This window comes from Emydura macquarii, unplaced genomic scaffold (genome assembly GCF_026122565.2).
Source record: "Emydura macquarii macquarii isolate MOO-44397 ecotype Brisbane River unplaced genomic scaffold, CSIRO-AGI_Emac_v2 contig_1451, whole genome shotgun sequence".
NCBI lineage: Eukaryota > Metazoa > Chordata > Testudines > Chelidae > Emydura > Emydura macquarii.
Window position 1 is genome coordinate 10,942,912 of NW_027131588.1, and position 27,696 is coordinate 10,970,607.

Genomic DNA, 27,696 nt, shown 5'->3' on the forward strand with positions numbered 1-27,696 from the left:
GTTGCCTCATTGCAGGCACTGTGCGACACACAAAACAAAACTCCATAATTCCCTAACCCTGCTGATCTGCTACCTCTCCCGGAGGCTGCAAAACATCAGTGGTTACTTCCAGTCCTCCTCCTGATTTGAAGAGTTATGTGTATCCAATCAGGAAACACAATCAATACCTTGTGACTGATATAGCTAATCACAATGAAGTAACAGAGCTTGAATTTCCAGTGATGGATATTAAATAGTCACAGAACTGTGCAGTCAATGTAAAGAGCAACAATAACTGCAAAAAACTGCTAAATACATTCAAATAAGATGAAATTTGCTCCTAAGTGGACAGTCTATGCACCACATTAGTCACGTGTATGCCTTATGCTGCCTCTCTGCACAGGAGTGAATTTAGCTCACAATGAATTAAAGATTCAAAGAAAATCGCAGGCTCCTTGCGGACATTCTGCAAACAGAAACAGAGGTTAAATTTGTGGAGCAATATGATTGCTGCAAATTATATTCCTTCAGTTCCACCTGTGACCAATCGAGGTCCAAAGACCTTATACCAAGTTGAGCTGGTCAGGAAAATTCCAACAAAACCGTTTTACGCTGGAATTTACCAGTGTGTCAAAATCTAAATGTTTCATGGAGACAGTTTGATTTTGACAAAGATCTTCCCAAAACCAGTCTGGGTTATGTTGGAGACCTGCCAGGTTTCCTGCCAGTTTGCCCTTCTGGTGGGCTGCTGGGGTGTCCAAGCTTCCAGGATTTGCAGGTCCAGCACAGCCAGCCTGGCCAACTGTCCCTGAGTGAGGGATTCCAGGGCTTCCAGTGTCTGCAGCTACAGGGCAGCCATCCAGGCTTTTCCCTTTCCATCGAGAATTTTGAAACTCAGGGATTTTGTTCCTAATCAGAAAACCAAATATCAAAATATTAAAATCTTACTATTCACTACACAACTCCAGTTACAAGTAGCAGTTGTCTGTTTTTTTGTTATTATGCCCAAGGATGGCAGTGCACATTGTCCTCTCAGTGTTGCTCCACCCTGTTGTAAGTGGAATTCCTATTGGAAGGAGAAGATAGTTTAGCCTCCACACCTATTCAGTCTTTAGTGCCACTACCACTGCTTACAAGGACCCCAGTTTGGGCAATTTTGGGAGTGACTTTTCTGTGGTAGATACTTGTCCAATAGGAACTGGACTGAAACCACTACATCATTTCATATAGACCACCATTCAGTCATCTCATGGGAATGGCTTTCAAACAGGCCAACTTTGGTGAGATTGAATGAACAACAAGAAAAAGACCCTATATGTCCCTTACCAGTTTCCTAGAACAGAATTGTTATTTACCCAAGGTTTCTTCACAATTTAATAAATCCTCTGTACCCTTTCTCTTTACATACTTCACAAGAGACACAAACCTCATTTAAGACCCTAATTTACTTTCTTCTCACTCAAATATGGTGCCATCTCAACTTTATTATCAGAAATTACTTACTTCACAAAGGCTATTTCATAAAGATGACATTACAGGAAAATTGTTCTATAGAAATCAATACCACTTTTAAAAGCTATTTGCACTATCATTCTATGGATGACCTTCATTTTGGGCCATTGGTAGGGTGGCAGGTTTAGAAGAGGTTTTTGGGACTCAGGAAACCTGGCTTGTATTCCTGACTATGTCACTGATGGGCTGCATGACCTTAGGCAAGTCCCATAATGTTTCCCATCTGTAAAATGGAGATAATACTTACACACCCTGGTAAAGTGCCTGGAAATACTGAGATTAGAGATGCTATAGAACTACAACAGGATCATCACTATAACTATTTAGGCTGCAGTAGACTGAGAATCAACAGACCTTTTTCTCTGAGCCTTTACCTTCTTTTATTCATTTGCTGCCATTGGGGGTCAGACTTTACATCTAACATTAACAGCCATAATCTGGTTTTAAAGTTCTGAGGACAGAATAACTTATTTCCCTCTTACAAAATTCTGAAAATGTATCTTCCTGCACTTCCTGGAAGATATACAGGCACCATGAATAACCTATTTCCACACTCTTTGCGCTGTAAGAATGTTAATGCTTTTCACTGCAGAACAGATCCTTTTAATAGGCGGAACAAGTTGGATATAAACCCTCTAATTGCCTTCAATATACCGATTATCTTCCTGTGGCACCTATTGTAGAATACAAGGATGGTAACAGAAGCATTAACAGAAGACATTATTGGATATTTAAAAACAAAGAACCATAAGTTGTCACTGAATTTATTTTCATGTTCCTGTATGAAACTAATTTGCATATTCCAGAACTAGTAACAGAAATGTGCATGGGCCCATCATCCTATGCAAACATCTTCATTAGATTTTTTGATGCAGCTGCTCCAAAATGTATAAAACAGCTATCAAAGAAAGTGACTCATTATTTGTTATTTCAGAAAAACTTCAAAAAGCATCCCTAAACCTACACTGATCTCTTCTGACAACTTCCTAGTCTCTGCAAGTTGTTAATAAAAAGTGCATTAAAACACTTTGTCAATCCTGCCTCTCACAGCTGCTTCTTAAAGGGATGCACTATTCATGATCACTAACAAGAAACTACAACTTTCAGAAGAAAATCTATTGACAGATATTCGATTTGTAAATCTCAGTCTGTTATCTGCAGGGTCTACTGTCTGTGGACTATCTGTAGTAAAGGAAGGAAAAAGTATGTAAACAAACCTAGCCAATATCACGTCTCTTTATGGTACAAACTAGAAAGATGAACACGTAGAATGTCATGTCATAAATCCTCATGTGTGTGTTGGTGACTAGCATGTTTCTTTCACGTTCACTTTCTGCAGACATGTCTTATGTTTTCAAAGGGAGGGGGGAGAACGGGAGGAAATGGAAAACAGTGTACTAGACTACCTAGGAACCAAACTATGATGGGGTGAATTACAATGCAAACATCTCATTGTATTTTGAGGGGCCAGAAGGGGTCAGTGTATAGGCATTCATAAATTGTAGTTTTCTAGGGGTGGGAAAGGCACATTTTTTAATGGTGACAAATTTTTTAATTTCTCTTTATCGCGCCTTATTAACATGCAGCTAGTAGAACTGGTCAGATTTTTTTAAAATTTTCATGAAAATGTTGAGGCAACATTTCCAGGTAAATTACATACCACTTTGACCATCTCCAAGGAATCTCTACATGCACCTTCAGTGTTAATGAGTCTAATCCTCTTGATCATAGCATGCAAAATGATATAGCAGCCTTGAACCTTTATATGGGTATATTGTAAAATGTATTGGCTGGTGTGAATATATATTTCAAATTATTCCACATAAAAATCATAGATACATTCATGAAGGCTATCAGACAGTCAGCTACAAAGCAAGTGCAACTATTATATATTTTCATCTCCAGATCTGCTGTCTGGGATATCTTGGTCTCCTTGTGACCAAACACACTAGTCATACATGCAGCAAAAAACTTTACACACTGGACCAAAAAAACAGCAACCTTTTCTTTGGAATCTAGTTATGCTGTTCCCTGTCTCACGACTAAAAATTAGCTACCTTCCTTCTTGACTGTGTGATGACCTTTTTAAATATCAGAAACAGCCTTTAACTGGGATAAATTCATAACATAGTTATGCACCTAAGAAAAAGCTAGCTGTGGGTCAGAAACCAAGAAAGTCAATCAGTACAAAAAAAGGGCAAGTATAGCGTGTGAGATCACAGGATATCCGGAAAGAATAATACAGAATCCTAACAGAAACAGAGTGGGTTTCTTACCCTCTTAAGAATATGCGTTTTATCTGCATCTATAACATTTGACCATTGGTTATGGAGCTTATACAGGTAGGGAAGACTGAAGCACAGAGAAATACATTGTAGCTATAGAACATTCGCAATGTTTGTCCCTGTTGCTCTCATAAGGATGTAAATGTGCATGCACATGCACACACAGCTGTTCACCAACCACCAATTTACCACCTTGTCAAGCTGCACACCTGCAATGACTATCCTCAGACTACTGTATGGATGCATTTAACCCTCTACAACACCTACAGCTCTGCGATAATATATTGTGCCACTTTGTTCTCATATTCGTAAACCAACTATTCTGATAATAAATCAGTGAGACTGACATTTGCTGTTGCTAAAGATCTGTAACAAGCTCTCTGAACCACTTTTGGGCCAAAGCCATGAAAATAAAAAATGTGTGTAACAAGCATCAAAGTGCTGTTACTGACTATATAACAAAACAATATTTCAAGAGCCATCCTTTGAGTAGGAAATAATGAAAACTGGGACCTGACCAGTCTTTTTAATAAATAGACATTCATCGAGATTTCTTGTAAACTGTTACTCTTCAGCAAGTTTCATAAGCCTTGCTTACTATCTGATTAAAACAACAGACTTCACTGCCTTTCATGCAAAAAAGGAACCCGCTGACAACAGAAAAGTTGCTCTCTAAGGATCATCTTCTGCAGACATTTAGTGTATGTGAAATCCTTTCCTACTATGTCTGAAGCAAAAATATGACCCCCTCTACCTAATGCCTGAAGGGGACGGAAGAAACAGAATGCTCCGTCTAATAGCCAAAAATGTGTTAGCAGGAAGGAAAAAGAGTATAATCCTGCTTTCCTTCCAAAGCCATGGGAAACACTCATGCAAATTCTGCAGCTCCAAGGTTTGGAGGAGGTGTAACAGAGTGGAAATCTACTCTCTATGGTATTATTCTTCTGCAAATCCTTGGGGAAATTCCCTGCTCCACACCTGCAAAGTAGCAGGTCAGGTGTGAACGGGGTGGCATTGGCTCCAAGGGGAACTATGCTGCCCAAGGGGTTGGAGATTCCAGGGAGCAGGCAGAGGAACTACCCTCCATCTGAATATCTCAGCATTCTACAAATGCCCTTTTGGTCTATAAAATTTGCCTGTAAATCTCAAGGCACCTGTGGGTTTAGTAGGCTATGAGGGGCATTCTACACAGGTAGAAACTTAGACTCTGATTCTCAGTTCCTCTGTTCCTGCGCATTAAACCACTTTAGCATTCCCTATATTCTGAGACAATCAGCAACCTGTTAGGCCCTGGTGCAGCTGTTCTAATTTATGATCTGTCTCTGTATCCCCCTATGGCCCTTGTGAAGAAAAGAAATAGCCAAAGTGCTCTGAGCTTTGGCCATGATTCCTCCACACTCCCATAGCCCAGCCCACCTGACATACCCCCAACTCTGGTGGGAGGTGGCCCAGCTCTCATGGAGAAGAGCTGGTGTGCAGCTCTTATGCCAGCTCCATGACATCTAGGCAAAGAGCCCTGCAAAAGGGTATTCTCATGGAAGCATTTCAATTCTCTTTACGGCCCTTTCACATTGCCAGACCACTATAAAGAGATATTAATGTAACATACAATGGGACCCTCAAAGTTTTCCACATACATCTAGCTCTCCTATGGGCTTTCTGTAAGAAGGCATGATGTGGCTGTACAATTTGTTATATGAATAGTAGTGATTCCATTATAAAGTTACCAAGCCTTTTATTTATCTATCTCTTCAAGTTTCTCAAATGCTATTGTGGGTGCCCATCCTGTGCTCAGGGCACCTGTCCCAATCACAAAATGAGCAAAGGATTGCCCATAAACATAAACAATTCAGCCTACACCCTACTCAACAGTCCTGGAGAAAGTTTTCACACACACACACACACACACACACACACACACACACACACTATATATATATATAGGTTTTTGGTGACAAATCAAAAGCCAAAAACTGTGATTCAGAAAGGGCACTGTGCTGGCCTCATGCCTCAATTACCTTTTCTCGGTTGGGTTCCCTGGCTGGGATACATCTCCCATAATGCACTCTATTTAGATGTCTCAGTATAAGATGAGCTGTAGCTGAAAGTGTAGCTGCATGCTGGGATTTTCAAAGAAGCCTAAAGAGTTTGGTGCCCAGTGGAATTTAGACATCGAACACTTGCACATCTTTTTGAAAATTCCAACTCTAAAGTTTACCCAAACTTATCAGGAAATTATTCCTCTCATTCTGGTTGGATAGAAGGGGAAAGGAAAGAGACATTGAACCAGTATAAATATACTCACTATTCATCAGATATTAACAGACAAAGAATTGATAACAGGAACACATGCTGATTATGTCTCCGTAACTATATATACTTTCCATTGTTATAGTCTGTGGTAAACTCTCTTTCCTTACTTTGACATATCGGGACACAATCCAGACTAATGGATAGCTGTCTCACCTCTGCCCTGTTACCTGGCCTTGCTGCTGTGGCCTCCAACCTGGACTGCTCACAGACTCCAGCATGGAAGTCACTGCCAGCTGTGTCTCTTGAGTGTGACTCTTACCAGCCTTAAAAATTACCACAGGGTGACCCCAACACACTCCCAGTCCCAGATTTCCCCCCAGAAACATGTGTCCTGTACACTGCCCAGTGTTCTCCTAGACAGCACGACTATACTGTGTCCGTTATTCCTTTAAGGGAATTATATGCACACAACTTGTTACCCCAAATGGAGTTACCCAAACACTTCAACTTGAACACACTGGATAGAGAAAACAACAAAACAAGTTAATTAACTACCAAGACAGACTGTAAGTGAATAGAAGTAATGAGGCATAAAAGTCAGAAATGTTTATAAGAAAAACACTTACTGGTGCCTAATTTAACAAACTATATTATATTGAAGCCAGGTTTTCTCACCACATGCTTTTAGCAATCTTACTGACCAAACTCTTTAGGTCAGGACCCCTCCCGCAGAGTCCAACAGCTGCTTCCTTTGTCTTGTCAGGTGCAGTGAATGCTATGGACAGGGAGAGAGAGAGGGGTGCTTTGGGGCATTTGACCCACCTTTTTATAGTTTTAGTCCCCCTCTTGCAAAACATTCATATCAGCACTGAGTCCGGCCTTTATAGCTCAATAATACAAACTCAACAATACAGGGAATATTCTCTTCAAGGCTCAAAGGACAATTTCATAAGGGTGTGAAGGCACCCCGTATAAATCTCTTAAGATAATGAATGTCCTTTAACTGGACACAAGATAAAGGAGGCCCTGCAGAATTCTTTCTGCTAGGATGTGCCAGTATAGAAGTTCCCTGTGTAGGATGAGATGTAGAAATGGCCACAACATAACTTTCAAAGGCTTTGCAAGGAAAAACATTAAAGTACCATACAAAAAAGGACTAAAATATGAAACTAAAATGTCTGCAAACCAGACTGCAAGTCTAAATCTAGATTCAGTCCTGAGCATGCCTGACAACCTTTGGGTCAGATTGGCTCTGCCAGAAGAGCTGACGGAGTTAGCGCTGAGATAGGAAATCTCCACCAGGGTTCCCATTATGTAGTTCCCCCACTTTTCTTTTATCTGGGGCAGGGTTTGATCCCTATGCAGAAAGGCCACAGAACCTATCCCCAAAATCTGGTGGATCACCAGGGATCTGAAGGAGGCCAAGGCTATCTATCCCTCTGCACTGCCTTTGGCCAATAGTGGGACATCCATCAAGTCCACAGCAACACAGCTGCATTGAAACCATGCTTTCAGGCTGTCCCCCAGATCATAGTGGCCTTGAGGACCCCAATTGTGCAAGGTTAGTTAATCCCCCATTATGCCTCTGACGTTTAAGGCAGCGATGAAGCTCCTCCACTCTTGTTTATTTCTGGCAAGTCTTTCAATGGTTCCCCAGCTGTGACCCAGGTTTTTCGGCTCAGCTTCCACAGCTTTTTGCCATATTGTTTTCAGACAGCCTCTTTTTTGCTTGCCTTCGGGAGTTCATCTTTTTGCTACTCTGGTGATGGAATCAATTTTCATCCGAAACACATGGCCAATCCATTTTCAATGGTGCTCATATCTTCTTGGCTACACTGTATGAATAGATATTGATTTGAGATTGTTCTAGGCCAAAAGATATGGAGTATTTTTCTGAGGCAGGTTGTATGAAATAAAGACTGTGTGGACGTGTCATACTTTGCCATTCCCCAGAATTCTGCACTATAAAGTAGTGTTGAAAGTACAGAATTCTGATAAATCTTGAGTTTAGTTTTGATGTTATATTTTGAAGATTTCCAGACTGTATTTAGCTCCTACTGGTGTTCCTGGCTTTACTGATTCTGTTCCAAAATATTCTGACTTGTTCCACAACACTGGTTGATGGTACTGCCCAGGCATGAGAATATAATCCTCCATCTGTACTGGTGATGGTGAAGCAATATTAAAAGTCATGATATTATTGTGATTAATTTTCAGTCTAATTTGCTGGCTGAATATGTTGAGTTGGGTTGTTTTCTCTTGAATATGATGACAGGTATGTGATAAGAGAGCAAGATCATCTACAAAGTCCAGGTCTTTGAGGAATGAGAAAGGTGTCCATCTAATACTTTTTGGCATGTCTTCCATTGTGCGCCGCATTACCCAATCAATGGCAATGTTAAAGAGGATTGCAGACATAACACACCTGCCCTACTCAAAACTGAGCTCACTGTGATCAACACTACCCATGAAGTTGGAATAGAAGCTTTTAATGATGTTAACTATATGAAGAGGGATTCCATGAGCCCGCAGAATATGTCATAGGCTGATCCTGTGAATACTGTAAAAAGCCTTCTCAAAGTCTATGAAATTTAATTTGTTAATTTTTACAAAAAGCATAAACTTTAAAATAAACTAAATACACTTACAGTGGTTGTTTATGTGTAACAACAGTTCTGTCATACAAAGAACTTTAGAGAATCAAAGGGTGAAGTAACATCTGTTATTGGACCAACTTATGTTGGTGAGAGAGATGAGCTTTTGAGCTACACAGAGCTCCAGAGACCTGAAGAAGAGTTCTGTGTAGCTCAGTAGCTTGTCTCGTTCACCAACAGAAGTTGATCCAATAACAGATATTACCTCACCCACCTTCTCTCTAATATCCTGAGACCAACATGGCTACAACAATACTGCATACATAAAAAGAACTTTGTAAGTTATTTGTAAGTTAACATATACACTGTTGCACACATAACATATTTATAAATATATTAATAAATCTTTAAAACCAGGGGTTAGGAAGTGGTTTGGTGAGCTTCTCATTAAAATCAGGCTGGCAATACTTTTTAAGTGGCAAGCATAGGAAACATGGGGTAAAATTATAGCCCTGTAGAAGTCAATGGGAATTTTGACATGGACTTCAATGGAGTCAGGATTTCATCCATAGCTTTGATTCCTGACTGCCACTTATTTTCTATGCAAAAAATCATACAGATCAATTGACCTCAGTTTCTGCATTTGTAAAATTGGGTTAATAGCTTCATTCATTTTGGGGCCACATTCTGATACCCTTATTTACAGTGAGTAGAATGTTTCTCCACAAATAGTCCTATGGAAGTAAATGCTATTCATTATAAAGGTATCAGAATCTGGCCCTTTAAGTACTATGAGATCCTTGAAATTCTGTACTAAAATTCAAGTTGTATTTCATTCTCCAGGACTGTCAATTTGGCATCCTCTGCAAGCATTAAAACAAAATTTCACATCCTTCTGCAAACTCAATGCAGGATCTGAAAATCAACCTCGCTGTTTTCCTACTCACATATCATTGCCTCTGTTAAAGTTTCTACGGACTCACAGCTGATCGACACCAGCAAATTATGTCAGAATAACTACTTCACTCAGAAGTGTGAAAATCCAAACCTTTGAGTAGCATAGTTAAACTGACCGAAGCCCCATGTAGACAGAGCTAGGTCAATGGAAGAATTCTTCTGTCGATGTAGGTACCGCCTCTTGGGGAGATGGATTACCTATACCAACAGAAGAATCTCTCTCATTGGCATATGTAGTGTCTACATTGAAGTGCTGCAGCAGCACTGCTGCATCATTTTAAGTGTAATCAAGCACTCAGTTATGCCCTCATTGACACTTGTGAAACTCCATTGTTTCTAGATTAAGCCTTCAGTAGCAGTTGTGAAACCACTTTGCCTTCAATGAAGTTGCAAAGCTGTGACTGACTGGAATTTAGTAAACAATTCTGTTGGTGAAACACAATGCGGATCGCCCAGATCACCCTCTCTTATCTGCATTGGCTGTACAGCACTAATAAGAGTAAAAATTATTTAAGCCACTGAAGTAAATTGCTACAACTGAATACAAGCAAATCTGTGGAGTAAAAGGATGCCGTTTTTACAGTCTCTTTTCAGGGTGCAACCACACTTTGATGTACTTCACAAAACAAAAATGTATTTGTGCAATAACGTTCCAAACAGACATACTTCTGACTCTGACAGATATGTGCATTCCTCATAAGCATGTATTTCATTGTGACTGAATGCCTTGTATTACTCTACCCCACTGGAGCTTTGCCTTTATTAGGGATGGGTCATTGATTGGAGCAGAGGTGCTGGTTAGTTGGTCAAAGCAATAACTGGAGAAAGAATAAAGAAGCCTAGAAGAATTCATTTCAAATAAATAAAAAGAGGGCTGAGAATATCTGATTTTCAAAATATGCAGTGCTTTGTACAATTTAGGTTATATTCCCAACTCAGTGCAAATGGCAAGATCCATTCACTAAGACAGGAAATTCCTACTAGGAATTGGTCAGAATCTGTCATAGAAAATGCATAAGGTCAAAATCTCTGTGATTCTAGTTGTACTAAACAACTCACTTTTGCCTTCAGTTTCAAAATATCTGGTTTTCTTACTAAACTTATCCAAAATATTAAAATGACTTCAGGGCAACCCCCTTCAACTGGGGAGTGGAGGGGAGAAAATTACAAGAAGTTGACCATTACAGAAATTACTTGCAAGGCATTTTTGTTTGATAGCTGCAGTTTCACTCATATTATCATCATTTTTGGTTGACAAGTTTCCCAGATTTTAATCTTGGATTGCAAATGTTACCTTATCAGAAAAGCCTTATATTGTTACTGCATGTACAGTGGTGGAATGCAAAATCATATACGAGTGCACTTGTATTGAAAAATGAACCTTTGCTAGAAAAGGCATTTAAATTTTCAGTCTGCTTGGCCATAAATCATCTTCAGTGTGTTCAGGGCTCTTATACAACATATCAAAACCTCCCTTGCTTCTTTTATTATAGTGGCACCATTTGCATTGCTGTGGGTAAGGTTGTGTTAGCACTTCCAGGATAAACCCCTATTTTAGGAGGTTCATATCTAGCTATTAAAATCAAATCTGGGCTGTTTACTGTTTTAGAACATTGTTTTCAGTACTTTCTTTTTGTAGGGAGTGCATCCAGGTGTTCAAAAGAGGCATTACGTCTAGTCTGGCTGCCCAGTAGTATTCAGTTTATTCACAGATCAGATATATTAAAGCAGAAGTGGGACTGGCTTCTCCAGCAGTGTGACTCACACCAGTTTTGGATGGAGAACCTCTGAGACTGAGGGGGTATGTGTTCACTCTCCTGCCACAAGGGTCCAAACTGGTGCAAACTGTGGTGTTGGATGGCTGATGTTGTTTTAAATATGGACCACACAAATGACCAACTGAGAGTAAGGAGCCTGGCTGAGGACACCAAAAAACCAAATGCCAGTCCCGGAAATACTGATAAAATTTTAATCTACCAGTGCTAATTTTCTGCTGTTAAAGCTAGTATTGTACTGATTATACAGTACTGATCAACTCATTGGGCTGCATAGGTGAGAAGCAAGTAAGCAGAGGTTTGTCATCAAGAAAAACAGCAGCAAACAAGATTGCAAGTCCTTGAAAACCTAGGAAATAAAATACCCAAATTTAATTTTCTATCAATCTACGTCATTAATCTTTTAAATGGATTTTATGTATTAATTTGCTAACTAGGTATGAAGAGGGAACTTTATTACACATAACTCTGTTCTTGACATCCAAAGCAGATTTACAGGAGCTAAAATTTCAATATAAAATAAAATGTAAATAATTCATCATACATTTCACCGCACAAGAAATATATATTATAGTAGGCTGTGAAGATATACAGTACTTTTTATTGTGATAGCTCCTGCAACATCTTTTCTTAACAAAAAGTTTTCATGCTATAGTCATTTCAGGATACTACTTCTGAGTTTGCTATGAAGTCTGATCCTGCACCATTGGAATCAGTGGGAGGTTTGGAATTGTCTCTATTGAGCACAGAAATAACTCTTTACAGATGATAAGAAAGGATATTCCAGTGGTTAGAGCACTAACACAGCACTTAGGAGATATGAATTCAAGTTCCTACTCTACTACAGACTTCCTGTATCACCTTGGGCAAGTGACTTTCTCTTTTTGTGCCTCAGTTCCCCTTCTGTAAAATGGGGATAACATTACTCTACTTCACAGTGGGATTGTGAGGCACTCAGAAGCTACAAAAAGGAGTCAGAGTGAATAGTGTTTTACCAAAAATTTCTCTACAATTTAAGGTGCTGATTCAGCAAGATATTTAAGCATGCGCAATAAAAACATTACAACAATAACTTTAAGCATGTCCGTATTCTCACTGAAGTCAATGGAATTAAAATGCATGCTTAAATCAAGTCCCATGTTTAAATACCTTGCTGATTCCAGGCCTAAAAAGATGGCCCTTGAGCTTGATACTATTAAAAACTATTCAACTGAAAGTTGAAAGAGTAACAGAAGTTATTGCAGATTTTGGAAATTCTATTCTACTGAGATAACTTTGGAGGAACGCGTAAATAACTCTGAATTAGGGCTTTTCTCCATCATCATCATCATGATGGTGAAGAGTGAGCCAGTAAGTAACATATTTGGGCTGGCAAATTTTCACAACAGTTTTGCAAGCTGAGTTGTTCATATCTTAACAAACATTGACAGAAAAAGAGGAGGGGCACTACAAGGTTGTGACTAGCATGGGATCAAACGTTTCACCTATAAACAAAACAGAACACCATTGATTAATAACTTTGACTGAAGCCAATGGAAAGATACAACCGTGTGGTTTGAAGTACTCGGCGTTTCAGAGGAGTATGTAATCAATATCCACAAGTACATCAGTTTGATATTCATCCATTTAGGGTCCCAGAGTCCTACCTGGGCTAATGGCTCTTTGATTGTTGAGGGCTGCTCTCCCCCACTGCATTTAAGGTGAAGGACATTTCTGAAATGCATGCAAACAAAAACAAACTTTAGGAAGTGGCATTCTGGTTTTCCAAAGCATGACATCTCAGATAGATACAGAGCAGGTATAGCAGCAATATAGCCACTATTCCTTAGGCACAACCACTGCAGTAAATGAAGTGGGACATGTCCCACCAACTTTTTACTATAATGGTGATGTCCCCCTCAGTGCAGTTCCAAGACTTGCATTCTAACTACTCCTTCTCTGACCCCAATTTTTTCCTCACCAACTCTGTGATTAATCAGAGATCTTCTCCTCTTGGATGTACTTAAACCTTCATGGTAACTCATGACTTCTTAATTATCATTGATTCGGTCTTGAAGCCATACTTTTCAATAAGCATGCAATATATTTCACAAAAGGATGGAGTTATCCAGCAATTATTTGCATATGTTTTTCCTAATAGGTTCCACCTGAGTTAGACGAGATTCATTCCTGTATGGTATACTTGCATATGCAGTATCTCATCTCCCAAGATAAAGAACAGTGCACTATGTTATGATCACCCAACCAGGTACCAGAAGACCTGATCAACACCCCCCGCCCCCCCCCCCCACACACACACCTATATAAATAAAAATAAGGGATTAATAGAGGATCCTTGGATCCTAGTTGCACCAAATAATGAAAAGCATGAAATAAAAAGGAGCCTATCGTTGTATTTATGGTGAATGCCCACTTGTCCATGTTATCGTTTTACTTTGTTTTGTGTAACACTTGTCTAACCTATCTTTCATGATGCAGCTCATTGCATTTTTAAAACATGCTTTCTCTAGGAGCTAATTGAGCTTTATCTATGTAAGCGAGCTGGTATCTGTCACTGACAGCCTGCAGAAGGCCATTTCTTCAATTGCTTGAAAGGACTAAAGAGTCAGACATGACAAACTACAGTCTAAAATACCTGGCAGCAAGCCTATTAGTGCTGCAATGCCAAGATGCACAAATAAATTACTTACGTAACACACACACACTTTATTTCTGTCATGAAACTCGCAGTCCTAAAATAAAAGTAAAAGCTCTATTTTCCTCCCTATCAGAGCTTGTCAGAGATTTTCAAAGTTAAATGAATTATTTATTTTATCTGAAACATAATTGCTAGCTTTCTTATTCAGTTTTGTAAAGCTACCTTCCTTTTTCTTCCTTATGTAATTTCCTCAGGACAAGACCTTAAAAACCCAGACTCTTATGAGCCGCACTTCACTCAGCAATTGTTACGCTCTGTACGTGGAGATTGCAAAGGGGAAAAATATCAACTTCGGTTTGTTCCATTTCCTTCTACAAAACATATCTGTTTGCTTTTATTTCTCCCCCTGGACGCATCAGTCCTAAGTGGCATGGATAAGAGTGGATTATTGTATAAAAATCCTGCAAAATGGCTCAGGAATTGATAGATATAAAGCCTTTCACTTCTAGGGTGCAAACTTAAATCCAGCCCAGATTAAGAGTGACCAAAATTGCTACTACTGGAAGGCCTCCATCAAATCAGTTGGTATTTTTTCTTCAGTTCCTATTAGACAAGTGATCGTATGACAAAAGCTACATCCAGGAGGATGAGGTAGATGAGGCTTTCTTCAGACAATTAATGAAAGTTTCCAGATAACAGGACCTGGTTCTCATGGGGGAAAAACAAGGTTCCTTACCAGTAACTGATATTCTTCAAGATGTGTTGCTCATGTCCATTCCACTATAGGTGAGTGCACACCTCCGTACACGGTTCCTGGAACTTTTTTCCCTTAGCAGATCCTGTAGGGCCGGCTCTGGTGCCCCCTGGAGTCCTGCGCACATGCCGCGGTATATGAGGCGCTACCGGCCCTAAGCCCCCTCAGTCCCTTCTTTCTGCCAACTCTGGCAACGGGGACGGGAGGTGGGTTGTGGAATAGACTGGCACTTTATCCTTATAGAATATTGTTGTGCCTTAACCTGTTCAGGAAGGGGCCTTAGAATAAGGTTGTGGAACAGGATAAACTGCACTTCATCCTGTTAATGTAAAACATGGCTGCGGTGTTGTCCGTCAGCACCTGCACTGCTTTGCCTGTCAGAAATCGGAGGAACACCTTGAATGCTAAGCAAATGGCCCTCAGCTCCTTCACGTTGATATACAGGCGCCTCTCCTCCCCTGACCAGAGCCCCTGAGTGCCTAGGTTGGCACTGATGTGGGCTCCCCATCCTACATTCGAAGCATCGGAAATTAGGGTGACCAACGGGACCAGTTCCCTGAACGGAACACTCTTCAACACTGCCCTAGGAGTCTGCCACCAGTTTAGGGAGGCTAAGACGGGCGATGGAACAGTGACCACCTGGTTCAATGGGTGTCTGCTTGGCACATACACCGAGGACAACCATGCCTGAAGTGGTCTGAGCCTCAGGCAAGCTAGTCTCACTATGTACATGCAGGCCGCCATGTGGCCTAACAGCTGAAGGCAGTGTCTGGCTGCTGTCGTGGGGCATCGGTACAGCTGGGAGATGATAGAGACCATCGCCTCGAAACATGGCTGAGGCAGAAAGGTTCTGGCCTGGGAATTCTATGCATTGCACTGGAGTTAGTGTGGACTTCTGTTCATTTATGAGTAGTCCCAGCCAGCTACACGTGGAGCAAGTGAGGGTCATGCTTTCCTGCACTTGGGACCTGGACCTGACCCTGATCAGCCTATCATCCAGGTAAGGGAAAAATTTGCACACCCTTTTGTCTCAGGTGGGCAGCCACTACCGCCATGCACTTGGTGAACACCCTTGGAGCTGAAGATAGGCCAAAGGGTAAGGCTGTAAACTGGTAGTGGGAGCCAGCCACCATGAAGTGGAGAAAACGCCTGTGGCTGGGGAGGATGGACACATGAAAGTATGCGTCCTTGAGATCGAGGGTGGCAGTCTTCTGGATCCAGGGAAGGGATTATAGAAGCTAGGGAAACCATGCGAAACCTGAGTCGTTTGACATATTTGTTTAGTCGACGCAGGTCTAATATGGCTCTCAGACCCCCCCTTCACCTTGGGGACGAGGTAGTACCTCGAGTAGAGTCCCTTTCCCCTTCTGCTTGGGGGGACCATTTCCACTGCTTCTATGTTGAGTAGGGTGTCCACCTCCTGCAAGAGGAGTTGCTCGTGAGAGGGGCCTTAACCTGCCCCTTCCTGGACAGGTTCTCGGCCACCCTTGACATAGAGATGACCAAGGAAGGGGTTTGCCACAGGGCCTTTACAATCTTAAGGACCCTTTTGTGGACTGGGAGGGCCACTCTCGTTGGGGCAGACACCGCCAGCACATTAAAGAGGCTATCTTCAGCCTCTTCTAACTCCTTCACCTCCAGCCACAGGTTGGAGGCCACCCTCTTGAGCAGCTCCTGGTGCACCCTGAAATCCTCCAGTGGCGCCGAGTGGTCTGCCTCATCCGGTGAAGAGGAAGAGGACTGCCAAGGCACATCCTGCGGGTACGCCCCCTCATGGCAAAGGGTCGCACTCATTGAGGGTCCCTCCATAGGGTCGGACTCCTCGTCCAAGGAGTGGTGTCTACGGGCCTTCTCCTGTGCCGGTGGCACAGACTGCACCCCCAATGAAATAAGGGATTGGGGCCCCAACCCCATCCGGATAACCCATGGGCCCCAATAAGGCCATTGTTGCAGCCATTGACCTTGGGGCCAAACCGGGGCTGACTGCACCACAGGCTGTGACACTTTGTGGGGGCATCAGTTCTTCCAACGACTGTCCCCCCTGGGAGACTCCGAGTCACTGGACCGGTGGTGCCGTGTCCGTCTTCAGTCCCGGGCGCCCTTCCATTCCAGGGACCGCCTTCTTGATGCCTCCGACCTGGAGGACAATGAGGACTGCCTCCGTCGCCACGAGCAGTGCCGACAAACGGAGGTGCGCTCCGAAGAGCTAGAGGTACTGGGGCATCATCTTGGTACCGATGATTTCCGGTGCCACTTGCCTTGGGGCTCTGCAGACATCTTCGGTGACCAGGGTCTGCACCACTCTGAACTCCTCGGTGCCGAGCCAGACTCCGGTGACCGGGTTCCACATCATGGATTGCACGGTGCCAGGTCCTCCGACGGCGACCGGGTTCTGCGCCGCCTCAGTGCGGGCGAACTCTTCAGTGCCAGCGATCTGAAACAGGTGCTGTCTGAGCACCGCCTGTCAGACCTTGCGCTGCCTCCAGTGCGAGGGATCAATGTCAGCGCTCGGAGGAAGACTCCACGTCCCGTGCCAGTGCAGGATGACTTGACGACGCCGACCTGGAGTGACTGCTGGGGGAGCGGCTCTGCTCTACCCCAGGAGGCCGTCCGGTGGGAGATCTTCCTCCCTGTACTGGGGATCTCCACTGCCCTTCAAGGGGACCCAAAGCAGGTTTCCCCGTGACACCAGCCCCTTCTCCCTTGGCAGTGGGGGGGCGGAGGTAGCAGAGGTGGCGGAGGCAAGGCCAACAAGACTCTTGCTCCCGGAAAATCCTCCAGTGTTGACAGCGTCGGCAGGGACACTCTCCCACTTCCAGGAGTCGGGGGAGGCTCCTTGACTGGAGATGCAGGCACCAGAGAAGACTCAACAGGCCGGGACCAGTGCATCTCCGTACTTGACCCTGCCCGTACCAACAATGCAAGGGAGTGTCCACGGTCCGCACGCTGCTTCTTCCTCTTCGGTGCCGGCGAAGTTGCATGGTGCTGAGTTGAGGCCGGTGCCGGCGGTGCGCTCTGCACTGAGGTCACGCTCGGTGCCGAGGTGGAGCAGGCCGACTCAAACTCCGGGCAGAGCGCTGCCTCCATCATGAGGGCTTTGAACCGAATTTCTCGGTCCTTTTGAGTCCTCAGTTTAAAAGCCCTGCAGATCTTACACTTTTCTTTTCTGTGTGCTTCCCCCAAGCACTCAAGACAGCAGTCGTGGGAGGCACATGGCTTAAATCCCAGCAACTGGGGAATAGCCCAGCCGCTCGAAGTCCCCATAGGGACTTGCCTTAACTACTCTTAACAACTACTTAACTAACTAAAACTAACTTAGAATAACAAACAAGTTGAATCAAGGGGAATAGTACTTGCTGAGAGCAAGGTTAGTTCTAGCAACCGTCAGGGCGGAAAGAAAGAACTGAGGAGGCATAGGGCCAGGAGCGCCTCATATACCGTGGCATGTGCGCAGGGCTCCAGGGGGCACTGGAGCTGGCCCTACGGGATATGCTAAGGGGAAAAAAGTTCCGGGAACTGTGAATGGAGGCGTGCACTAACCTACAGTGGAATGGACATGAGCAAGCACTCGAAGAAGAACTGGGGGACTTCAATCACCCTGATATCTGCTGGGAGAGCAATACAGCAGTACACAGACAATCCAGGAAGCTTTTGTAAGAGTGGGCAAGCAGTGAGCATGAGATGGTAGAGTTCAGGATCTGGACAAAAGGAAGAAAGGATAACAGCAGAATACAGATCTTGGACTTCAAAAAAGCAACCTGGGAGGCTAATGGAAGAAGGAAAAGAGTCCAAGAGAGCTGGCTGTATTTTAAAGAAACCTTATTGAGGACGCAGGAACAAACCATTCCGATATGCAGAAAGAATAGCAAATATGGCAGACGACCAGTTTGGCTTAACAAAGAAATCTTTGGTGAGCTTAAACACAAAAAGGAAGCTTACAAGAAGTGGAAGCTTGGACAGTTGACTAGGGAGGAGTATAAAAATACTGCTTGAGCATGCAGGAGTGAAATCAGGAAGACCAAAGCACAATTGAAGTTGCAGCTAGCAAGTGACGTGAAGGGTAATAAGAAGGGTTTCTACAGGTATATTAACAACAAGAAGGTGGTCAGAGATAGTGTGGGCCCCTTAATGAATGGGGGAGGCAACCTAGTGACAGATGATGTGGGAAAAACTGAAGTACTCAATGCTTTTTTTCCCTTTGTCTTCACAGACAAGGTCAGCTCACAGACTACTGCATTAGGCAGCACAGAATGGGGAGGAGGTGAGCAGCCCTCAGTGGTGAAAGAACAGGTTCAGGACTACTTAGAAAAGCTGAACATGCACAAGTCCATGGAGCCGGATGCAATGCATCCAAGAGTGCTGAGGGTCAGGGAGTTGGCTAATGTGATTGCAGAGCCATTGGCCATTGTCTTTGAAAACTTGTAGTGATTGGGGAGGTCCTGGATGATTGGAAAAAGGTAAATAGAGTACCCATCTTGAAAAAGGGGAAGGAGGAGGATTCAGGGAATTACAGACCAGTCAGTCTCACCTCAGTCCCCAGAAAAATCATGGAGCAGGTCCTCAAGGAATCCATTTTGAGGCACTTGGAAGAGAGGAAGGTGAATTCCCCAAGGAATTCCCCTGACCAACCTGATCGCCCTTTATGATGAAATGACTGGCTCTGTAGATGCAGGGAAAGCAGTGAATATGATATACCTTGACTTCAGCAAAGCTTTCAATATCGTTTTCCACAGTATTCTTGCCAGCAAGTTAAGGAAGTATGGCTTGGATGAATGGACTATAAATGTGGAAAGAAAGCTGGCTAGATCATCAGACTCAATGGGTAGTGATCAACGGCTCGATATCTAGTTGGCAGCTGGTAATAAGCAGAGTGCCCCAGGGGTCGGTCCTGAGGCCAGTTTTGTTCAACATCTTCATTTAATGATCTGGAGGATGGAGTGGATAGCACTCTTAACAAGTCTGCAGATGACATTAAGCTGGCGGGGGAGTGGTAGATACACTGGAGGGTAGGGATAGAATATAGAATGACCTAGACAAATTGGAGGATTGGGCCAAAAAAAATCTGATAAGGTTCAACAAGGACAAGTGCAGAGTGCACTTAGGACAAAAAAATTCCATGCACTGCTACAGACTGAGGACCGACTGGCTAGGCAGCAATTCTGCAGAAAACACGTAAGCACATTCTTAAGTTCCATTGGGACTTTAAGCATGTGTTTAAGATCTTTGCTGAATTGGGGTCATAGAGTTCTCTACATCTTCAAAGCATTATACAAATGCTAACTAGTCCCACAGCACATTTGGGAGGTTAGAGACATTACGATTTCTTTAAGGCTTAAAGACTTTCATCTTCAGAGCTGTCAATCCATCAACTTTCATGAGTAGATGAGCATTCCAAGCAGGGTGGATAAAAATCAATGATTTTTTTTTTTTAATAAATCGGATTTTTTTTTATTTAAATCAGATTTTTGAGATTTTTTTAAAAAATCATCAATAAAATTCTAAATTTCTCTCATTTAAAAAATAACAGTTACAATTAAATCTCATCACAACATGCTAAACCTACACTTACAGTCTCATAAAAATGAACTAATGGCTCTAATCTGTCCAACCTAACTACCATCTCTTGCTTCTTGAAAGTTCTGGGCTTTCAGTTTCTATTTCTCAGCAGATTAAAGTCACATGTGCAAAGAAAGACACAGGCTGGATAAGATTATTGTTGTTCTTTGTGCTCATGTGGTTGGTGGTGGAGCTGGGCCAAACAAGGCAGAGGAGTTAGTTAAGACACTGTCTTAAAGACAGACAGATAAAGGATGGAGGCAGAGTAGAAAGGAACAGTGGAGTGGACTGGAAAGAAAAAAGGAAGTCATTATTCAGCACACACACAGCTTCCTATATTCCCCCACACTATTGCCACAGAAAAACTGCCAAGAATTCTGGGCATAAGAGAGACCCTATCTTGGAATATTTTGAAGAAATTCCTTCCCTGGGTTAAAAACAAAAACGTGTCAAGTGTAAGCAGTGCAAGGAAATGCAGGGCCTAGTTGCAAGAATGAAACATCATAACGAAAACTGCTTATTGGGAGAAAATGATGTGGATGAAGATGGGGATATGTCTGAAGAACAATGTGGATCAACTGGTTAGTAACTTAAATAATTCACTTTGCAATGCATCTTTCTTCAAGACTCTCTCTATGCCTTTTAGTATAAGTGTGATTTAACAAGTAAATTCCCAAGCTGTTTGCTATGTTGGATGTTGCTAGAAAAAAAGTTTAGTTTAGCTAATCCTTATACCTTGTTTAATTAGTTAACTAGATTTAGAATCTATCATCCACGTATACGGTACAGAAAACCGCAGTAAGAGAAATCTACAGTTGCCAGTTGCCACTGGGTGTCATTTTCTTATTTTATATTACATAATACATCCCCTTATTTTGGAACATCATGGCCACAGACCATATGGTGATGCCACAAGTCCACTCCCTATTTTACTTCAGCATAACTCAGCTTTCCCAAGGGAACCCCATCCTATACCAGTTCTCAAAAAACAGAAGTGCCAGTGAGTTCTATGGGGCTTACTCCAAAATTAAGTGTACTCTAGATGCAGTCAGTCTTAGTTTTTTTGGTAATTTGGAATCAGATCGGCATCCTTGCTGAACAAAATGTAAATGATTAACTGAATAATAGAGTGAGAAGAACTGAGAAGAATGACTATTCAAAATCATTTTTGAATTTTGTTTCAGGATCCCATTTAAGCATAAGAGACTTTGACTGTGACTGTCTATCTGCAACAACTTCTGAGTCATCCGTTGGTATTTTTAGCAGTAGTGCTGCAACTAAACGATTTCAGACAACAAAGTATTAGTAGCAAGCAAAAAATTTCAATCATCCAGTAAAAGGACCACCATGGATGGGTTTGTAGTAAGGACCAGCAAATACCAACAAGACACCATAGATGAAAAGATTGCTCAGTTCATTTATGCCACAAATTCTCCTTTTCACATTGCTAACAATAAACACTTCATTGACATGGTTGAGTCCTTATGACCAGGCTCCACTCCACCTGGTAGAGCAGACATTGGTGGAAGGTTGCTAGATACAGTGTATGAGAAGGAACTTGAACAGTGTGCAAGAAATACTGAGGGGAAAACTGCCAGTTTAAGCCTTGGTGGATGGAGCAATGTACACAATGATCCAGTAATATGTGCCTGTGAGACAACAGAAGATGGGGTTGCATATCTTTCAGAAATAATAGATACATCGGGAAATGCCCACACAACAGAATATTTAAAAGAAGTGACAGTGAAAGCTGTAATGAACTGTGAACAAAATTTCAACTGTCACATGTGCAGTTTTGTCACAGACAATGCTGCAAAAACTTGGCAAAGATGAGAAGATACTTAGAAGAAGAAACGGAAGGATGCTGCTTAAGAACATATGGCTGCAATGCCCATTTAATGCATCTTTTAGCCAAAGACTTAAGTACGTCTTCTCCAGGAATAAAAACATTGTTGAAGTCACAAAATACTTCAGTAACAACTATTTTGCTTCAGATTCATTGAAGAGAGCAGGAGGACCCAAACTAATTCTCCCTCAAGATGTTCAATGGAATTCTGTGGTTGATAGTTTTGAACCATTTATTAAGAACTGGTCTATTCTCATAAACCTTTGTGAAGAAAAGCGTGATAAAATAGATGGAAGCATCTCATCCAAAGCATGTAACATTGGATTAAAGAGGAAGGTAGAGGATATGCTCAGTATACTAAAGCCTGTATCCATAGCCTTAAACAAACTTCAGAGAAATTGTTGCTGCATTGCTGATGCTGTCGAAATTTGGAAGGCACTTCAAGAGACATTGAAGAAATACCTCACCAGAAAGTTAAACTGCAGGCAATAAAGAAGCAAATGGATCAAGCACTAGCTCCACCTCATTTTCTTGCAAACATTCTCGACCCCAGATATAAAGGTAGATGCCTAACTTCTGAAGAAGATGCTGCTGCCATGGCATGGGCATCTCAAAATCACTCCTCAGTTATGTCAGTCATCATAAATTTTAGGGCTGGAGCAGAACCATTTAAACAGTATATGTTTACTGATGATGTTTTGAACAAAGTCACTCCCCTGAATTGGTGGAAATCATTAGCCAGGCACCTTGAAACAGAGCTCCTTCAGTTGCTAAGCCAACTTCTCGCAGCAGTAGCTTCCTCTACAGGCACAAAGAGAATATTTTCATTGCTTGGTATTATTCACTAAGAAATCAACTGGGAGTTGAAAAAGCAGGAAAACGCGTATTTCTGTTTGTCTATGAATAAAAACAACAGTGGGAGTGGGGAAGATGAGAGCTAGTTGTAGAAGTTTTAAGGACAGCGTACATTTAGTGTTGTGATGACTTGTCTGTTAGAGTTAATAAAATTTGAAAATTAAAAAAAAGAGTTTAAGGACAGCCGTCAGCCAGCAACTCAGGAGACTGCTGCAACTGCAAATGTGGAACATTTATGTAACATTTCAGATTTAGTTTAATAAAATAGAAGTGCTATTGTGTTTGTCTGTGTGATTTAGTTTTTACCATTCCTAATGTACCACTGCTGCATCTGCATTTATTATGTACAATATTATTTACTATTTCCTAAATTAATAAAAATCAAGTTATCTAAAAAATTACACAAAGTATACCCTCCTATATGCTGTAAAATGCTGTATTGAGTTGTAAATTAACGTGTTTTAGTGATCAGATTTGCACCATTGTTTAAGAAATATGTGAAGAAGTATCAGTAGGAAACTTGATTTAAATCATTATTTAAATCAATGATTTAAATTGCCTTGATTTAAATCAATCCACTCTGATTCCAAGACAATTAAAGTAAGAAAAAAACCAAACAGCTACACAGTCCTTCTACATACTCCTGGAAAGTGAGTCGATGGGAGGATTTTAGTCTGATGCAGAAATGTATTTATCTCATTTCTTGTGACAGTCACAGAAATGGGATTGTTAAAATGACAAAAAAATAATGTTGTGTTTTGCCTCTTTATAAACATGCCCCTGTACTGAAAGAAAAAGAAAGAGAGAAAGAGTGAAAAACTTAAATAATAAGTCTGTTGATGGAGCTTCAGACAATAGAATTGTAGCTTACACTCAGCTGTGCTGCTTTCAACGGGCTAACAGAACTCAAAAGGCAGTCAAATAATGTTATCACTGAAGTCAAAAGAGATGCTTCTAAAGATAAGGAACAGATCAATTGTTTAAATAGGAAGTACCACTTTTAAGTGATCACTTTTCAGAGCGGAAGTACAGTTTCAGACCCTGCTCCTGCAACATCCATGTACTGGGTGATATACCGTTACACTACTGATTATCCCGGCAAAACTGTCATTGATTTCAATGAGGCAGGGTCACGTAAAATCTCAACAGGATAACTGCACAGCCTGACTTTAAATAGCAAATAGGGTAACAACAAGCTTAGTTTATAATAGATGCAAAACCTGTATTAATGAAATGATAAGGTTGTTCAGGTAAAGAGTAAGAGTAAGGAAATAACAGAGCATATTAAACCCCATTCTTCAAGATCTTAGGCATGAAAGTACTTTACTTTTACATTGAATTCCAGATTTCACCAATGGTAGATATCAGTGTTCTCTCCCACATGCCCCTTAAAGATGGCAAAACAAAAGCTCAAAATGGCTGAATATTTTGCCAGAGGGGAAGGAGAGTTATAACTTGATAAAAGTTAAAAAATATCTGAGCTACTACTATTCAAAATATAGTGATTTCATTTCACAGGTGGTTAAGGACTGAGGGGTCAGAACAATTTAGAGGATAAGATACCAGACAAGGAGACGAGGGTTCTGTTCCCCACCATGTTAAGTGATCTTGGGCAAGTCACTTCATCTTTCTGTGCCTCCATTTTCCCTCTCACCATTCTATACCCAGAATAGTCTACTCTGAATTTTCCAGGCTTCTCAATGTCAAGATGCTTAACTAATAATGTTATTTTAATATTGTGGGTTGGATGAGGTCAGAGTGAAGTGGGAAATTTGCTCTAAATATTGATGTAAAATTGATGCTCTAAATATTGACTGGAGCAGCTGGTACGTATAAACTATAAAACACAATGGGTCAAATTTACTCCTAGAATAAATCCATTGAAGTCAATTACGACTGATGTAAACCAGAGAGAGGAGAATCCAGGCCTATGTGTGTGTGTGTTTTTTTTTTCAGCTTTCTTAACAAACAGAAGCAAACTGAAACAGGTCAAAAGTGACAGCAAATGGTTTTGGCCATATAGGTCCAGTTTAAGCAAGTTGTCAAACTCACCCTTCACTAATGAAAATATGAGAGCATGTAAGGCATTATTACCTCACAAGTAATTAATTCACTGTAGCACCTGCAGGGAAATCAGTGTGAATAAAGAAAGAGCAGCTGCTTCACTGACAGCTCAAATCACACAGCAGAGAGAGGTGAAGCTATTCTCCAGCAGTTCCATCACACTCACAGGGAGAATAGGAAGCCTTGAATTTGTGTTCATAAAACAGGAACCTCGTCTGTCTCTGTGATTAGCAAGTTCAACTATCATACCGTCATTTGCTACATGAACCTTCCAGGATCAGAGGAGAGGAAGCAGGGAAATAAGAATTTGATCCTCCAATGTTATTGACCATCTAAAAGATCAGAGTACATGCCCTTTATTATGTGTGCTATATCCTGAGCGAAGCTTTGCAGATTACTTTGTAGCACCTTTATAAGGAAACAGGTCAGCCCCCTCACCAAGTGTGCAGACTCACACAGAATTGAGATTCTACAAGTGCAAACAATTCTCCTGCCTGCCTCCCCCCCCCACACACACACAGTAAAATTTCCTCTTATATAAATGCAAATCAATACCTATTACCCAGTTCTGAGAAAAATCACAGCCCAATATCTGATGCTCTCCAGAAGTTCTTCTCTGATGACTGCTGCAGTGTTACTGCATCTCCTGTTACTGCACCATAATAGATCATCAAATAATAGTTTTTATGGGTCTTGCTCCGTGGTCATCTACATCTCTCACTCCTGTTATGTAAATCTCTCTCCTTTCCAGGATTCTGGCTGAGTTCTCAGTGGCATTCTAAAGATCTACTTTAAATTACAAAGTAGTCTCAGCCCTGAAGCTCAGATCCAGATCCAAAATTTCCCAAAGTTTGAGGGGGATTCAGAGCTGGGGTTCTGGTTTGGGCCCATTCCTCCTTCAATAGAAACAATGGTGGGACATGATGTTTTTCAGTATGGGTAAGCTCTTCTCTTACACGTAGAACCCTTGCCCATTTTCAGAATCCAGCCCACCCAAATCTTTAATGAGGTTTTGAAATGTTTGGGTAGCTGAGCTTAAAAGAATTCCAGCTCAGGTTTGCAAATGCAAGAAATGTAGGTAGTATGAATATACAGCCATGTAGTTATATTGAATTCATCAGGGTGGTATCTCAGTACATTGCAAAGCACCCAGATGTCATCTAATGGTAACACCGGGGGGACTGGAAATCAGAAGATTTGGGTTATATTCCAAGACCTCCTACTGACTCATTCTGTGACCTCTGGCAAGGAAATTAACTTTTCAGTGCCTTGGCTTCCCCATATGTAAAGGGGGATAATAGTTCCCTGACTTTATGGGGATGGAAGGCTTACTTTCTTAATACTGATTAAGTTAATTGTGATCTGTAAATGCTAAGTGTTAACTTTATATTTCACAATAAAAGTAATTATTTAGTTCTCTAATAGGCGTCATCTCAGAATATTTTGTTTTAGCTCTGAGCAAGTCAGCAGAAGATAGTTTAAGCCACCTCTTGAGGTCAGATGAACTCTATAGGGGAGTCTACCAAACACATCTAGATTTCATTGTGCAGCAGAATGCACACTACTCAGTTTTTGCTAATCCTGCACCATGGGGTAAATTCATCCATGCTACATATTCTTGCTGTCCTCAGGCATGTAAGCAGATAAAGCAGAGTGGCAGCAGAGAAAAAGAAAGGATCTGCTTCATTAAGTTTATGCAGGCCGTTATAGCTCAAGGAGGACAATAAACAATGAACTCTGCAGCATTAAGGACAGAGGAGGGGCTATACCATTAGTTTAGCTGCTCTCATATGCTGCCTTTCACAATGGCTGCTACAAAATGCATCAGAGAAAGGGCAAGAAACCCCACTGAGGAGAATTCTGGACTAACCTGTCCCTAAGGGAAGTTGCATCCCAAGTCCTGTCAGCAAATGGTTGAGTTGTATCCAGAATCATGAGAGTGTATTATTTTTTATCCTACCTAATGTAAATGGAGGTGTTCTTATTATCCCTATAAATGTCTAATCGTCACGCAAATCCTACAAGTCTCTCAGACCTAGTAACATCTGGTAGCAGTGGATTCCGCAGGTTAATGATGTGTAAAAAAAAAAAGTATTTTCTCAGTTTTTAAATTGTTGTCTTCAGTTTTAATGACTGTCCCTTTTTTCTGGTATTATGGGCTTGGATAAATCAGATAAAATAATTAATGTTATAGAGGTGGTAAACTGGGTTCTATACCTGTTTCTTAGGTACTTATATGGCCTCCATTACTATAGTGTCTCCACAATCTTTAATGTATTTAATGTGAGATAGATCAGTGTTGTTATCCCAATTTTAAAGATGGAGAAACTGAGGCACAGAGCAGCTAAGCAACCCAAATTTGCAGATAGTTTCAGGATGGCTGAAACTGCATTTTTCAGGGAATTTACTATTTAACCAAAAAAAATTCACTCAGCTTCAGCCAATAAAACATTACACAGAGACAGAAAATTAAAACAAAGAGTACAATGTGCATTGCTCTGCGACGATGCTAATGTTTTAGCTAATGACTTCCCAAAATGTCTACTCCTATGGAAGTAGTCTCAGAATCCTCCCCAACCAATCAAAATGCCTCTTTAATGCAAGCCATGCTATATACTATATGGACTG

The 27,696-nt window shown here is 41.5% G+C and overlaps 1 long non-coding RNA gene across 1 annotated transcript in view; it reads right to left on the bottom strand.

Annotated features, from left to right (window-relative positions):
* Positions 1-11,587: 11,587 nt before the first annotated feature.
* LOC137156545 (uncharacterized) overlaps positions 11,588-27,696 on the bottom strand; it is a 132,325-nt gene continuing 116,216 nt past the window's right edge. Inside the window, exons 4-5 of the long non-coding RNA XR_010920792.1 lie at positions 13,002-13,068; positions 11,588-11,704 (exon numbers count right to left, since the gene is read on the bottom strand). This is a non-coding gene — a long non-coding RNA (uncharacterized lncRNA). The remainder of the gene's footprint in view (positions 11,705-13,001; positions 13,069-27,696) is intronic.